This window comes from Schistocerca cancellata, chromosome 12, assembly GCF_023864275.1.
Source record: "Schistocerca cancellata isolate TAMUIC-IGC-003103 chromosome 12, iqSchCanc2.1, whole genome shotgun sequence".
NCBI classification, from domain to species: domain Eukaryota; kingdom Metazoa; phylum Arthropoda; class Insecta; order Orthoptera; family Acrididae; genus Schistocerca; species Schistocerca cancellata.
Window position 1 is genome coordinate 74,599,988 of NC_064637.1, and position 12,976 is coordinate 74,612,963.

General features: G+C 45.3%; 1 pseudogene; it reads right to left on the bottom strand.

The window, feature by feature from the left end:
- Window positions 1-467: 467 nt before the first annotated feature.
- LOC126110040 (5S ribosomal RNA) lies at window positions 468-585 on the bottom strand (annotated as a pseudogene).
- Window positions 586-12,976: the final 12,391 nt, after the last annotated feature.

Genomic DNA, 12,976 nt, shown 5'->3' on the forward strand with positions numbered 1-12,976 from the left:
CGCATCGGAGTCACACTACGTAGCATATTCACCTTCAAACGGAAACTCTTTGATCACTCTTTAAATATAGGGTGTTACTCCTGACAGTCGCCAGGCGCAGTTTCGGCAGGTATTTGCAATTTCGGTTTTGCATCGTGTTGCTGGTGGCACCCGAACAAATACTGCCCATCATATCTTTCTTGCGACGAGCATTGTCAACGGAAAACGTCGTTTTTTTACCGTTACTGACAAAATGATTCCTAATTTGGGATCGCTCTACCGAAGATGCACTCCGTCTTCAGGCCACAAATGGCTCATCGGGACCATCCGACCGCCGTGTCATCCTCAACTGAGGATGCGGATAGGAGGGGCGTGTGGTCGGCACACCGCTCTCCCGGCCGTTATGATGGTATTCTTGACCGAAGCCGCTACTATTCGGTCGAGCAGCTCCTCAATTGGCATCACGAGGCTGAGTGCACCCCGAAAAATGGCAACAGCGCATGGCGGCTCGGAGGGTCACCCATCCAGGTGCCTGCCACGGCCGACAGCGCTTAACTTCGGTGATTTGACGGGAACCGGTGTATCCACTGTGGCAAGGCCGTTGACGCTCTACCGAAGGGCCACGTAAAATTCCGCTTAAAGATCCTACTTTTTAAAACGGAAAACAAACCGACTCTTTCCGTCTACACTGGGCGTCGCATGAAAGGCATGATGAGCATTTTTTGGTTGGGCTTACTCCAGCTACATACTGCAAAAATGAAACTGCGAATATCTGCGCGAAGTATCGGAGAAAATGCGCCTGCTGTCTCTCAGGAACGACATGAGTGTGCATATTACATACGACAACGTTTACGATTAAAGCTACACACATAGGGGCACCGTATGCTTCACTCAAGAAGTTTTCAGCTCTCGGATATGTACCTAAGCGTGCCTATATCAATAATGTGAGATTTCATATCATGTGCTGTGTCTCTAAAGAAAATATTTTTTTTTCAAGTGGAACAAAGCTACATTCACTTCTAAAGCTAGTTCTTTGGACAACATTTTACTTTTCGTACGAAATAAAAATAAATAAATAAATAAAACTGTTTTGGATTAGCGTGTTTTCTTTGCTTTGCAGTCTTTGTCATGTAATATAAGGAAACTATTCTGTAAAAAAAATTACTTTTTCACTTGTTACAGTCTCAGATAGTAGCCGGCATGGTAACTCAGCGTGTTCTGTCAGAGCGCTGGCGGGCCTCTGCAATAAAAAACTGAGTGAAAAGATCAACAACGAGCTTCAACGGATGTCATGTGACGTCCGCTACGACGAAATACAACGGACCACGACGAACAAAATGCAAAAATAAATAAATAAATAAAAAGAAGTGGCTAGCGTTGCTGCCTCTGGATCACGGGTTCGATTCCTGGTGAGACTGGGGATTTTCTCTGCCCAGAGACTGGGTCTTTGTGTAATCATCATCATCATTCGCGACAGTGGCTACATTGGACTGCAAAAAAAATTGGACTGCGTAAAATTTGGACTTTGTACGGGCGCTGATGACCGCGTAGTTGAGCGCCCCATATACCAAACATCATCACATAGCAGATTCATATTGAATTGGCTGTCTTTCCGTTATTGGTCATAGCTACTATGATGCTCCGAAAGTGTAAAACGCACTGCACATAATTCGTAGAGTTTGCAGTGAAAAATGTAATCGCTGGGTACTGGACACGTTTGGTTCATATTAGGTCATCGAATGGTGGTTTCGAAATGTAGCTAACACATCGAAATTGTTTTCAAAGTTTGAAGTAGAGCCAGTACATTACTTTTATACAGTGATTTTTGATACAGCTTTCCATGCGACATTACTGTTTAGTATCCATTGAGTACCCGGAGTAAGAGGCAGCTGAAACATACCGAAATGAATACACATCCGAGAACCGAGGATTTTTACGAATAGAATAATAAATTTTCCTCCTCTGGATCTTGGTTCGTGCCGCTGCCGACACGAGCCGATGCGCAGTGTTAAACGGGACGTTTTGCTGTCGGATGTGGTATTCGAATACTCGACGCCAGTTCTTGAGGACACCTTGGAACTGAAATCTCAGTCCTCGGTTCCCCGACGGCCCTGTGTTCCACATGGCAACACCTTCAGACTTTTCTGGAGCAACAGCGACTCGGAGGTCAACATGCGTGGTACATCACGTGCGTTGGCTCCCACCGTTCTGATTATACAGCCAAGTAACTGTAGCCTGCGTTCTTCATTTCAATGCACGTCTCAGACAGTCAGCGCCACATTTCAGCCTGGGAAGTACCGTACAGCAGTACTGTGGCGTGTTCTAACCGACCTCTTTAATCCTCTCATCGAAGATCTAATGACAGGTCAATGAATCGTGAACACCTGCAGTTAGCTGGTCTTCTCCGTCTTCTTAGTGCTGTTCAGCAACATTTTTTGTATTATTTTTACATGATTTGCAAATATGTCATCTATGTCATGATGTAAGAACATGTAGAGATCGATTTTATTGTTTTATCAATGTTACATGCATCCCATCATCTAGGAGAATTTATATAGATATGAAACGAGTGCAGGTACATATTACCAGACAGAAGAAAACGTCAAAAACTAGTTCTGTACTTTGTATTAACAATTAACTGTAACTAATTTTTTCTGTGCTATCTGAGGCTACAAAAGATTCTAAATGAGCCGCAAATCTTCATGAAATGTTTTATTTTTGGAAGAAATGAAACAATACATCCGTTTCTGCAATTACACTAGGAGCTGTTGTCTGTCTACTGCCTCTCTTTTCATATGTATTTAAATATAGTAACAAGTCCCTTAAGAAAGCCTATCAACATGCTGGAAGAACAGATTTATTTATAGTTAACGCTAATGCGGTATGTCTTTCTCCATTTTCAAACCTAGATGAACACGTAATCAACGACGCGAGGTCGGAGAACAGGTCATAAAATACTCAGAACACTCTGCTAACGGTATACTACGCCTTCCATATCGCTGGCAACGGGTTCTACACAACGCTGGTGACTACTTTGAAGGACACTAACAAGTGCAAACATGTAACGCCTTTGTATCGGTTGTGAATACATAGTTGCCACTATTTAAGTTCCAACCTTCGTATATTAATGGTTTTTTAAAAAAATGTGGGGCATTACTTATTGAACGATCCTCGCAGTAAAGAAATCCGCGACGTGGTCCTCTGTCGTAGAGTATTTTTCTGTTTCCGAAAGCTAAAATGTGTGAATTGTCACCAGAGACTTCAACGAGCAATTAGAAGACGAACTTATAACAGTTTCTTCTCCATCGAGATTCTGCAGTGGTTTTTTTTCCAATCAATTCAGCATTTGCATATTTCAGTACTGCTATTTTTGCGTGCGTCCGACAATATCGCGAAGTAGAAACTCTAGCGTGGTATTCTGCGAAAAAATTTTGGAAGAGCGAATAATTTCAGACTTCATACCAACATTTTGCTGCTTTCCGAGATCATCTAGTGTCTAGAGTGCCGGCTTTAATGCTCTGAATGAGGACATGTGGGAACATTCTGTGAGGGCCACTGGTATTCACCACGGGGCCACGACGTTACGTATCGTGGACGGCGGAGGTCGTGTAACAGTCCCGCACGGCACGCTGCCGATGGTGACTCCTGGCACGGGCGACCCAGTTGCCCTGTTGGCGACCACCGGCCCCCGACGTGCCCGGCATGTGTGCGGCCGGGTCGCCGGCCATCGCCGCAGCGCAGACGGCTTGCGTAACGGGAGCCGCTCTTCGCACGCGTGGGCGACACTCAGCCCTGGCAGCGGCCGCCACTGGCGAAACGCGCCCACACTTGCTCTGCGCTCACGAAGCGGGGACGTGTCCCGCCACGGTTATCAGCCGATAAGGCAGTTTCACCCGCGCACTTACTACTCGTAGTGCGCAAGCAATGTCCGTAGCCCGCATGTCATAAGCGACATTGCAGCAACCGATGCAATCGGACTGTAATTTAAACTTTCCTGGCAGATGAAAACTGTGTGCTGGACCGACGCTCGTATTTGGGACCTTTGCCTTTCGCGGGCAAGTGCTCGCAGGAGAGCTTCTGTGAAGTTTGGAAGGTAGCAGACGAGGTACTGGCGGAAGTAAAGCTGTGAGGACGGGGCGTGAGTCCGCCGGCCGGAGTGGCCGAGCGGTTCTAGGCGCTACAGTCTGGAGCCGCGCGACCGCTACGGTCGCAGGTTCGAATCCTGCTTCGGGCATGGATGTGTGTGATGTCCTTAGGTTAGTTAGGTTTAATTAGTTCTAAGTTCTAGGCGTGACTGATGACCTCAGAAGTTAAGTCGCATAGTGCTCAGAGCCATTTGACCCAATCTCCGCTTTAAAAGAACACAACATATTCAGTTTTGCAATCTGGAGGTACTGCACCAATGATAAGTGTAACACGCGGTAAAGAAATAATAAACAGGGTAGAAACTTCAAAACTTTTAGGTCGCGACACTGACAAGGCTTTAAATTGGGGAAAGCACATTCTGGAACTCCTAAAACAACTTAGTTCAGCCACATTTGAAACATTGCAAATCTCGGGGAGAGACAAATTAATGAGCTGACATATTTTGCATATTTTCATGGAAAAATATCATATGGTATAACGTTCCGAGATAACTCATCTTTAAGAAAGCAAGTAATCATTGCTCAAAAACGTACTGTAGCAATAATATGCGATGCTCACCTACGATCATCTTGTAATCATTTATTTAAGGAGTTGGGCATTTTGATTACTGCTTCACAGTATATTTTTTCTCCCCATGAAGCTGTAAATAATCCATTACAGTTCAAAAGGAACAGTGACGTACAGAAGAAAAAATGACGTTCATTACTCCACATTACGGTTGTCGTTAGTACAAAAAGGGGTGTAATAGGCTGAACTTAAATGTTTTGATCACCTGTGACAGACAACAGATTAAATCTGAACGGAAAATGCAAAGATTTTTTCGTGACAACTCCTCCTATTCCGTAGAAGAATTTGTATTACTGCAATGTGTGAAAGACGGTGGGTATGAATTGCTACCTCACATCTGAATATGAGAAAGTATAAATGTTCAGCATGAAGACATATTAACAAATTAGTTAACTGATTAAATTATAGTTTAAGCTTGTCAACTTAGGTCCGGAAACGGAACAGAAACATCTGTTTATAGAGGAGTCCCTTTGCTCTCCTCTTCTCTGTACCGAGCATCAGCAATGATATCATCCGATCAACTCCTATCAGTTGGCTTCCCGTGTTCTCAAATATAGGGTATCGGAAACCTATAGTGTCAACATTACAAAACCGGTAGAGGTTGCTAAACTCATTATTTTGATATTCATCTTTTGGATTTGCTACTCTTGCATTGGCCGTCTTTGCAGATAACATTACTTAACGTAAGGTTCGCTTGTTAAGCAAAACACTGTTTTTGTCGTTTAGGGTCTATATTTAAAAAAAACTGTTTTTCACAACAGGCGGACCTTACGTCCAATACTTATTATTTTAAGATATACAAAATAAAACCAATAATCAAACAATTGCAATAAAGGTATGCAGACTGTATTACTGAAAGGATAATAATATGAATTTGTACGAAATATTGCCAACAGGTACGCCGGAAGGCGAATGGAAGGCAGTGTTCCGAGTATTCTAGGAAAGCGTTAGTACATCTGTTAATGAAACCACAAAAAATGAGCTACTGCGACTAATTCTAGAGTACTTCACATCAGTACGCATGACTAAAGACCTCGGAGGAATTCACAGACAAGCTGCTAGGATCGTAAAAGCTCGTTATAGCCCATACGAATGTATAGGTAATAAACAGACACACGTGACTTTTTCTGAATGATGCACATGGTGTTTGTTTATTTATTATAATAAAGTGATCACGGTCCCTGGCGTCCATTATGAATGTAAGTGCAATGCTGAATATACTCAAACATAAATCCTCAGAAGAATAGTGATGTTGGATTCGCGAACACTTGCTGGATATGTTTGGAGAGTTGGTATTTGAGGTAGCACATGGAACAGCTCTAATGCCTGTATTGAATATCTCCTGTACGTGCAATGGTAATAAGCTAATAGAGATTAGATCGCTTATAGCGCTCGTTTCTTTCCTCGCCTGATGTGAGAATGGAGTACGAGTTTCTGCCATACTCCATTCTCACATCGAGCGAGGAAAAAATATTGGTACGAAGTACCCTCCTCCAGGCACCAGACAATGTCTTTAAGAGTAATTATGTAGAAGTGGAAAACGAGAAAGCTAGTCAATTGTAAGGAAAGTGTCATTTTACATCAAATTTTGACTGCGCCACATCATAATCTTTTATTTATCTGGCAGTATGAAGTGCTAAGATCACGACTGAATTATACGCGGAGTCTTTGCATCTGGTTCAAAAATGGGCGGTGTGAAATCCAAGCGACACACGCCGTCGTTTGTGGCGTGAAGCTGGGAGGGTCGCCAGAGGTACCCCAACTGCGAAGATTTCTGTACAGATGGTTCAAATGGCTCTGAGCACTATGGGACTTAACTTCTGAGGTCATCTGTCCTTAGAACTACTTAAACCTAACACACATCCATGCCCGAGGCAGGATTCGAACCTGCGACCGCAGCAGCAGCGCGGTTCCGGACTGAAGCGCCTAGAACCGCTCGGCCGCAGCGGCCGGCTTGCATTTGGAATCCAGTTCACAACCGTACAGTAACTAACCCTGCAGAGCGTAGCACCTAGTTAAGTCCAGACACGGCTGAAAGAGGTCCACCGGCGGAGCATCAGAATTCCTGAGCTGCCGACGCACAGCGAACGCCTATCGGCAGATCGAGTAACCGCAATCAGAGGCGGCGCTCGCATCGGGAAGTGAGTCGCGAACGCGCAGCCGCAGAATCGCTAATAGGAGCGGGGGGCAACGGCGTGGGTACCTGGGGTCTCTTTGGAGTTGCCAACGCGGATGTGTGCCACTTAGCACCTGCTCTCACGCTGACACGATGCGCCCGCTGCGGGGCCGGCCAAACTGGGTCTCGTCTTGTGTAGGCCGGCAGTGGCCAAATTCCAACGGCACACACGCCTGAAAATATATGGGGCTACTCGTAGGAGCCCCTGTCAACATTTCCGTGACGCATGTTTTACTCTGCAATTCCCACATAAGTATTTGGCGCAGGTTTCATATTACTGCATTCAGACTACTTCTAAGTTGTTCCACTCTCGAATAGCGTATGGGGAAAATCTTTCCATGTGAGCTTTGATTTATTTTATTTGGATGGTCTTTCCTCTCCGCATAGGTAGAAGTCAACAAAATATTTTGTCATTAGAGGTAGAAAGTTGGTGTATACATATTTTTCAGTTTACTAACATATTCCGATCGTCTCGCATAAACCACTGCAACGTATTTGGCTAACAGTATACACAAACTGAAAACAGTATTCAAGCTTTGCGACTTAGAATAGTAGCAACAGCCGTTGTAAATCTCCTTTTATCCTGTGTATTTCTAGGCATTGCTTTGGCAGGTCCAAAGAAAGTTGGTGTATACATATCGCCGGCCGGGGTGGCCGAGCGGTTCTAGGTACTAGTCTGGAACCGCGCGACCACTACGGTCGCAGGTTCGAATCCTGCCTCGGGCATGGATGTGTATGTTGTACTTAGGTTAGTTACGTTTAAGTAGTTCTAAGTTCTAGGGGACTGATAGAAGTTAAGTCCCATAGTGCTCAGAGCCATTTGAACGATTTTGTATATATATTTTTCACTTTACTAACATCCTGAGCCGATACTTTGTTCCTCAAGGGTTCTCTTATACAAATTTTGTCGAGCCACAAACTTTTGCAAAATCTGTCAATGTCTATTACACCGACTACGGTTCCGGATACAGCGGAGAATTTCGTTTCCTGATCATTCGTTGAAGTCTCCAATGACAAAGTGCTGCCAAGGAAAATTTAATGACAATTACGTGTTACCTATTGTTTCGTGTGTCGTGCTTTATGTAAAGATTAACACATTTTTTGTCTTCGAAAAGGGAAGAAATTACCGACAAGCGAGAAACGTACCACGGATTTCTTCCATATCTATGTGTGAGCTCAGTTTGTACAGACGTGAGGTATTGTCTTCGCATGTATCTCGTATAATTTGAAATTACCTTCTTAGCGATCAACTCTTCGTTCAAGCTCTGCTGGACTTCCTCCATTTCTTAAGAGCATTCCATTACATTTACCTACTTTTAAGGTGAGCTGCTACCCATTATATTAACTCAGAAACGCTGAACCATTTTAGTTTGGTAAACGGAAGCAGTCTTTTGCATCCACAGTCTGGCAGGCGTAAGAAGAAGCTGCGTATATACTGTTTGGGAGAAGCAAAGGAAAGCGCCCTTGACCCGGCTCCGCAGTTGGGAAAGTATCGGGCGATACGTCCGCGTTCCGCTCTGGATGCCGCTGCGGTATTGTAATCCCTCAGCTGCACTTGGCGTGTCGGAGGGACTGTGTACGCCGGCTGTTGCTGCTACAGGTGTCGGCGGGTGCTAGTCTCGCTACACCAACATGTCCAGCACGACACCAACAAGTCTTAAACACTGTTAATCAAGTCATACAAAAGTCTAAATGGCTCTGAACACTCTGAGACTTAACATCTGAGGTCACCAGTCCCCTACAACTTTGAACTACTCAAACCTAGCTAACCTAAGGACATCACACACATCCATGCCCGAGGCAAGATTCGAACCTGCGACCGCAGCGGTCGCGCGGTTCCAGACTGAAGCGCCTAGAACCGCTCGGCCACAACGGCCGGCCATACAAATTCTATCGAGATTTGGAAGAAGAAGGTTTACAAAGAGTTGCACAAACGTAATGCTGCGTTTGCTCGCGGCATGAATTTACGAAATTCGCGAGTTGCTTTGGTTCTGAGTCGACTCAGGTATTAGGAATAGTATTGCAGATAGTGCTGGATAATCGGCCGCGAGCGCGCGAGGTAGCGCGCCGTTTAGGCGCCTTTTCACGGTCCTCGCAGCTCCCCCCATCGGAGGTTCGAGTCCTCCCTCGGGCCTGGGTGTGAGTGTTGTGCTTAGCGTAAGTTAGATTAAGTAGTGTGTAAGCTTAGGGACCGATGACGTCAGCAGTTTGTTCCCATAAGACCTTACCACAAATTTCCAGTTTCCGGCCGCGAGCATTTGGTGACTAGGGCAGTCCATCGAAGAATCATGCATAAAAATGGAACACAGACAGCGCCTTCAAAACTGACCTACCAATAATCATGCCGCAAAATAAAGGAAGTGGTGAATGGAAACCTGTACTTGTTGCCTGTCTTTGATAAATGTATTGAAAGTCCAGTGGTTATCAATCAAGTCAGTTTGAATACCGCTATGCCTTACTAGGCACTGACTGTACAGAGTTACGCAAATAAAAGTGGCGCGGACGAGTGGATACGATTGGACGTGAATTTATCCGTGAAACCACGCCCCGCGTCGCACACACCTGTACGCCCGTCACGTGATCCACACGGGTTCAGAGCGTAGCGGGGGCCGTGTCAGCGTGACTCGAGTAGTGCGCCGGCCGGTGTGGCCGAGCGGTTCTAGGCGCTTCAGTCTGAAACCGCGCGACCGCTACGGTCGCAGGTTCGAATCCTGCCTCGGGCATGGATGTGTGTGATGTCCTTAGGTTAGTTAGGTTTAAGTAGTTCTAAGGTCTAGGGGACTGATGACCTCAGATGTTAAGTCCCATAGTGCTCAGAGCCATTTGAACCATTTTTGAACTCGAGTAGTGCAAAAAGGGACGTTGCTACTCACAGGGGAGCAGCGGGTGTTCGTTGTGGAAAGTTACGTTTTGTATCCCGCCTGGTAGGCGGCGCGTGGGTCTGCTATGGGCGAACTGGAAGGTAGGCCGATTGTAGAGAGTGAGTAGGAGCAGGAAAAGGTGATAATCTTTCGGTAGTGCTCTCAGAAATGGTTTTACTGTATCACAATATTAACTGAATACATAACTTTGCACTGAGGTGCGAAGCCGTAGACCCGTCGTAAGTAGTACATTGTCTCAATAGCAAGCTGTTGAAGCGATATTTCCAGGCCGTCTGCTCTTGATGAAATGGGCAGACTCTGTAGCGGAGCTCGTAGACCTTCACAGCACCGGCTAGAGGGCGTTGTCGTCGGTGTCTGTCGTAGTGCCAACTTAAGAACTTTCACCTACGACGTCGCATCGTAGCTATCGATACCACATCACGTGTCATCAACTGGTGGAAACGATGTGGTCAGTTGTTTTCTGAGAAGTTTATCGTGTCAAAGTGCCAGCGAAGAGTGCCGTGCAACGTTTAACCCGAAAATGGCGTCAGACAGGATCTGTTCTGAACAAGCCAAAAAAAATTCCGAAACGTGCCCGCACATCATAAAACGTGGCTGCAGTTCACCAGGAAATGCTTCAGAATCCTATCAAGACAACCAGACGCCTGTCACAAGAGAACGGCACGTCACGTCAATCATGACGAGGATATTCCACCTGTAAACGGGCATGCATACCTACTATCTATTGTTAGTACATTACAACGAGTAAATGCTCCTCAGCGCCTCCAGTTTTGTGAGTGGCTGTACATTGAGATAACAATGAATGGCCGGCCTGAGTGGCCGAGCGATTCTAGGCCCTCCAGTCTGGAGCCGCGCGACCGTTACGGTTGCAGGTTCGAATCCTGCCTCGGGCATGGGTGTTTGTGCTGTCCTTAGGTTAGTTAGGTTTAAGTAGTTCTAAGTTCTAGGGGACTGATGACCTTAGCAGTTAAGTCCCATAGTATTCAGAGCCATTTGAACCATTTTGAACAATGAATGACTCGGAGATGGATCTGTTCTTTATGTCTGATGAAACCTGGTTTCACCTGAATGGTTATGTCAACTCGAAGAATCTCAGGTTGTGGGCAGCAAAGAATCCGCATAACTTCCACGAAACACCATTGCTTGAACAGAAGGTTGGGGTTTGGTGTGCAGTGTCTGCACACCGCATTATTGGTCCCATCTTCTTTGATCAGACGCTGACTTCGGCCCATTATATTGCCAACATTTTGGAACCATTTGTGGCAGCATTACTTCGGACCAACTGCCCATACAGCCGGCCGAACCTTGGTGCATATTTACATAAGAGTTATTAGCAGAGGTTATTCTGGCCACACAGGTCACATGACATATCAATGTGCGATTACTTTGCGTGGGGAGCGCTCAAGTCTAAAATGTATCGCAACAATCCTCATAAGTACTGAAGGATTGCAGCAGGACATTTCGGATGAGACTGCAGCAATTCCAGCAGCCCAACTTCGATCCGCCTTCAGCAAATTGCTGACCAGGGGCCAGAAGTGCCAAGAGATGAATGGTGGTCTCTTTCATATGAAACGTCCCCTTAGAAAAATTATACACGACTGAGCTTAAACTGACACACAATATTTTTAGCGCAACGCAATCTGACTTTCAGAAATCCCTACAAAAGAATGGTCCTGACTAACATTAACCTATGCGTTTCACAAATCGCTTACCTCACAAAAATCTTGGTTACTCGAACTACTGCAATACAGCGAGCGCCACTACTGCCAGCTAAATAAAAGATTCAAACTACTGAAGGCACTAACTACTAGTAGGCACAGTTAGCAAATGAAAGATTTTAGTAGAGAACAAACAATGTATTTACCTTAATAGTGTTGAAAAATCATAATATACATAGCAGTTCATAATATCCAGTATTACAAATTTCAAAACTCCGCCATCTCTCTCCCCACATCCACCACTGCTGGCGGCTCACCTCCAACTGCGCAACGCTACGCGCTGTTAACATCCAGCTGCCCAACACTACAATGGCAGACAACAATGCAAACTAGCCACAGACTGCACACAGCACAGTCAGTGATTTTCATACAGAGCGCTACGTAACGTTGCCAATAAGGAAACATAAACAGCCTACTTACATAGCCCCCATGCTCCCCACAAAAAATTTTACAAACTGTTTTGGCCAGTGCCCAATAATGATTTGATAAAATTTTTCATAATTACAATAACAAAGATATCAAATGCACACACTTATTGATACAATGTTGGTCAAAAGCTAAAATTCACAGTCCATAAAAACAGTCCTGATCATTCATCACAGTAAAATTGCAGTGTTTTTCTCAAAGTCTGAACAATAAGAGAAAATGCACACGGAAGTAGTGGATTTCCATGCAGTCTTAAAGAAGTAGTGTTGTCCTTCCAACACAAAGACAGTGCTGACTCTCGACATGCAGACAGGTAATGGGCCACAACAGAGTAAACCCACAGCAGAGTCATTCGAAGTTTTGAAGAATATTGGTAGGTAGGTCATCACAGAGCAGACCACTGTAGTCCTGGTAGAGAGTATGGTATTGATGGGCCACCTGAGGTGCAGACCCACTGCAGTCCTTGTAGAAATAATGGTATTGGTGAGTCATCAAAGGTGTAGACCCACTGTAGTCCTTGTAGAAATACATAAACAGCCTACTTACACAACATCTGCTATAGTCATATTAGTACTGTATTTCCTTTCGTCCGCTGTGTTTCCTTGTACCCTGGAACTCTGTTCTCGGCGACACTTTTATTTGTACCATCCTGTAGTACTGCATGTGGCGTGAAATCTTCCTTGGGCCCGCGAACGGGCTCCTCCAGGCAGTTACATGAGGACCTGTCGTTTGAGATGGAACAACTCAATGCTACAGCTTCCATTACTGGACCAGTGTGCATGACGTGGCCGTAGTGCAAATTAGTCAAGACCTCTCCTGTCTGAGCGCGACGACAGAACAGACGGGCACCATCGAGACTCGAAGCTGGGACTCCAGCACCCACCACAGACTGGGACACACTCACCCAGGAGACTCGTAATTTGTGCGATACTCTTTCGGCAAGGAATGCTGCGTTCCAGGAGATCACATCCTACATAAACCCAACAATTCACCTGAAGATTGTACGTAGGACACCCGTTGATATGTTATTTCCAGACGACGATGCCATTTTGCCAATGCTGGAAAAGATTTAATTGCTGAAA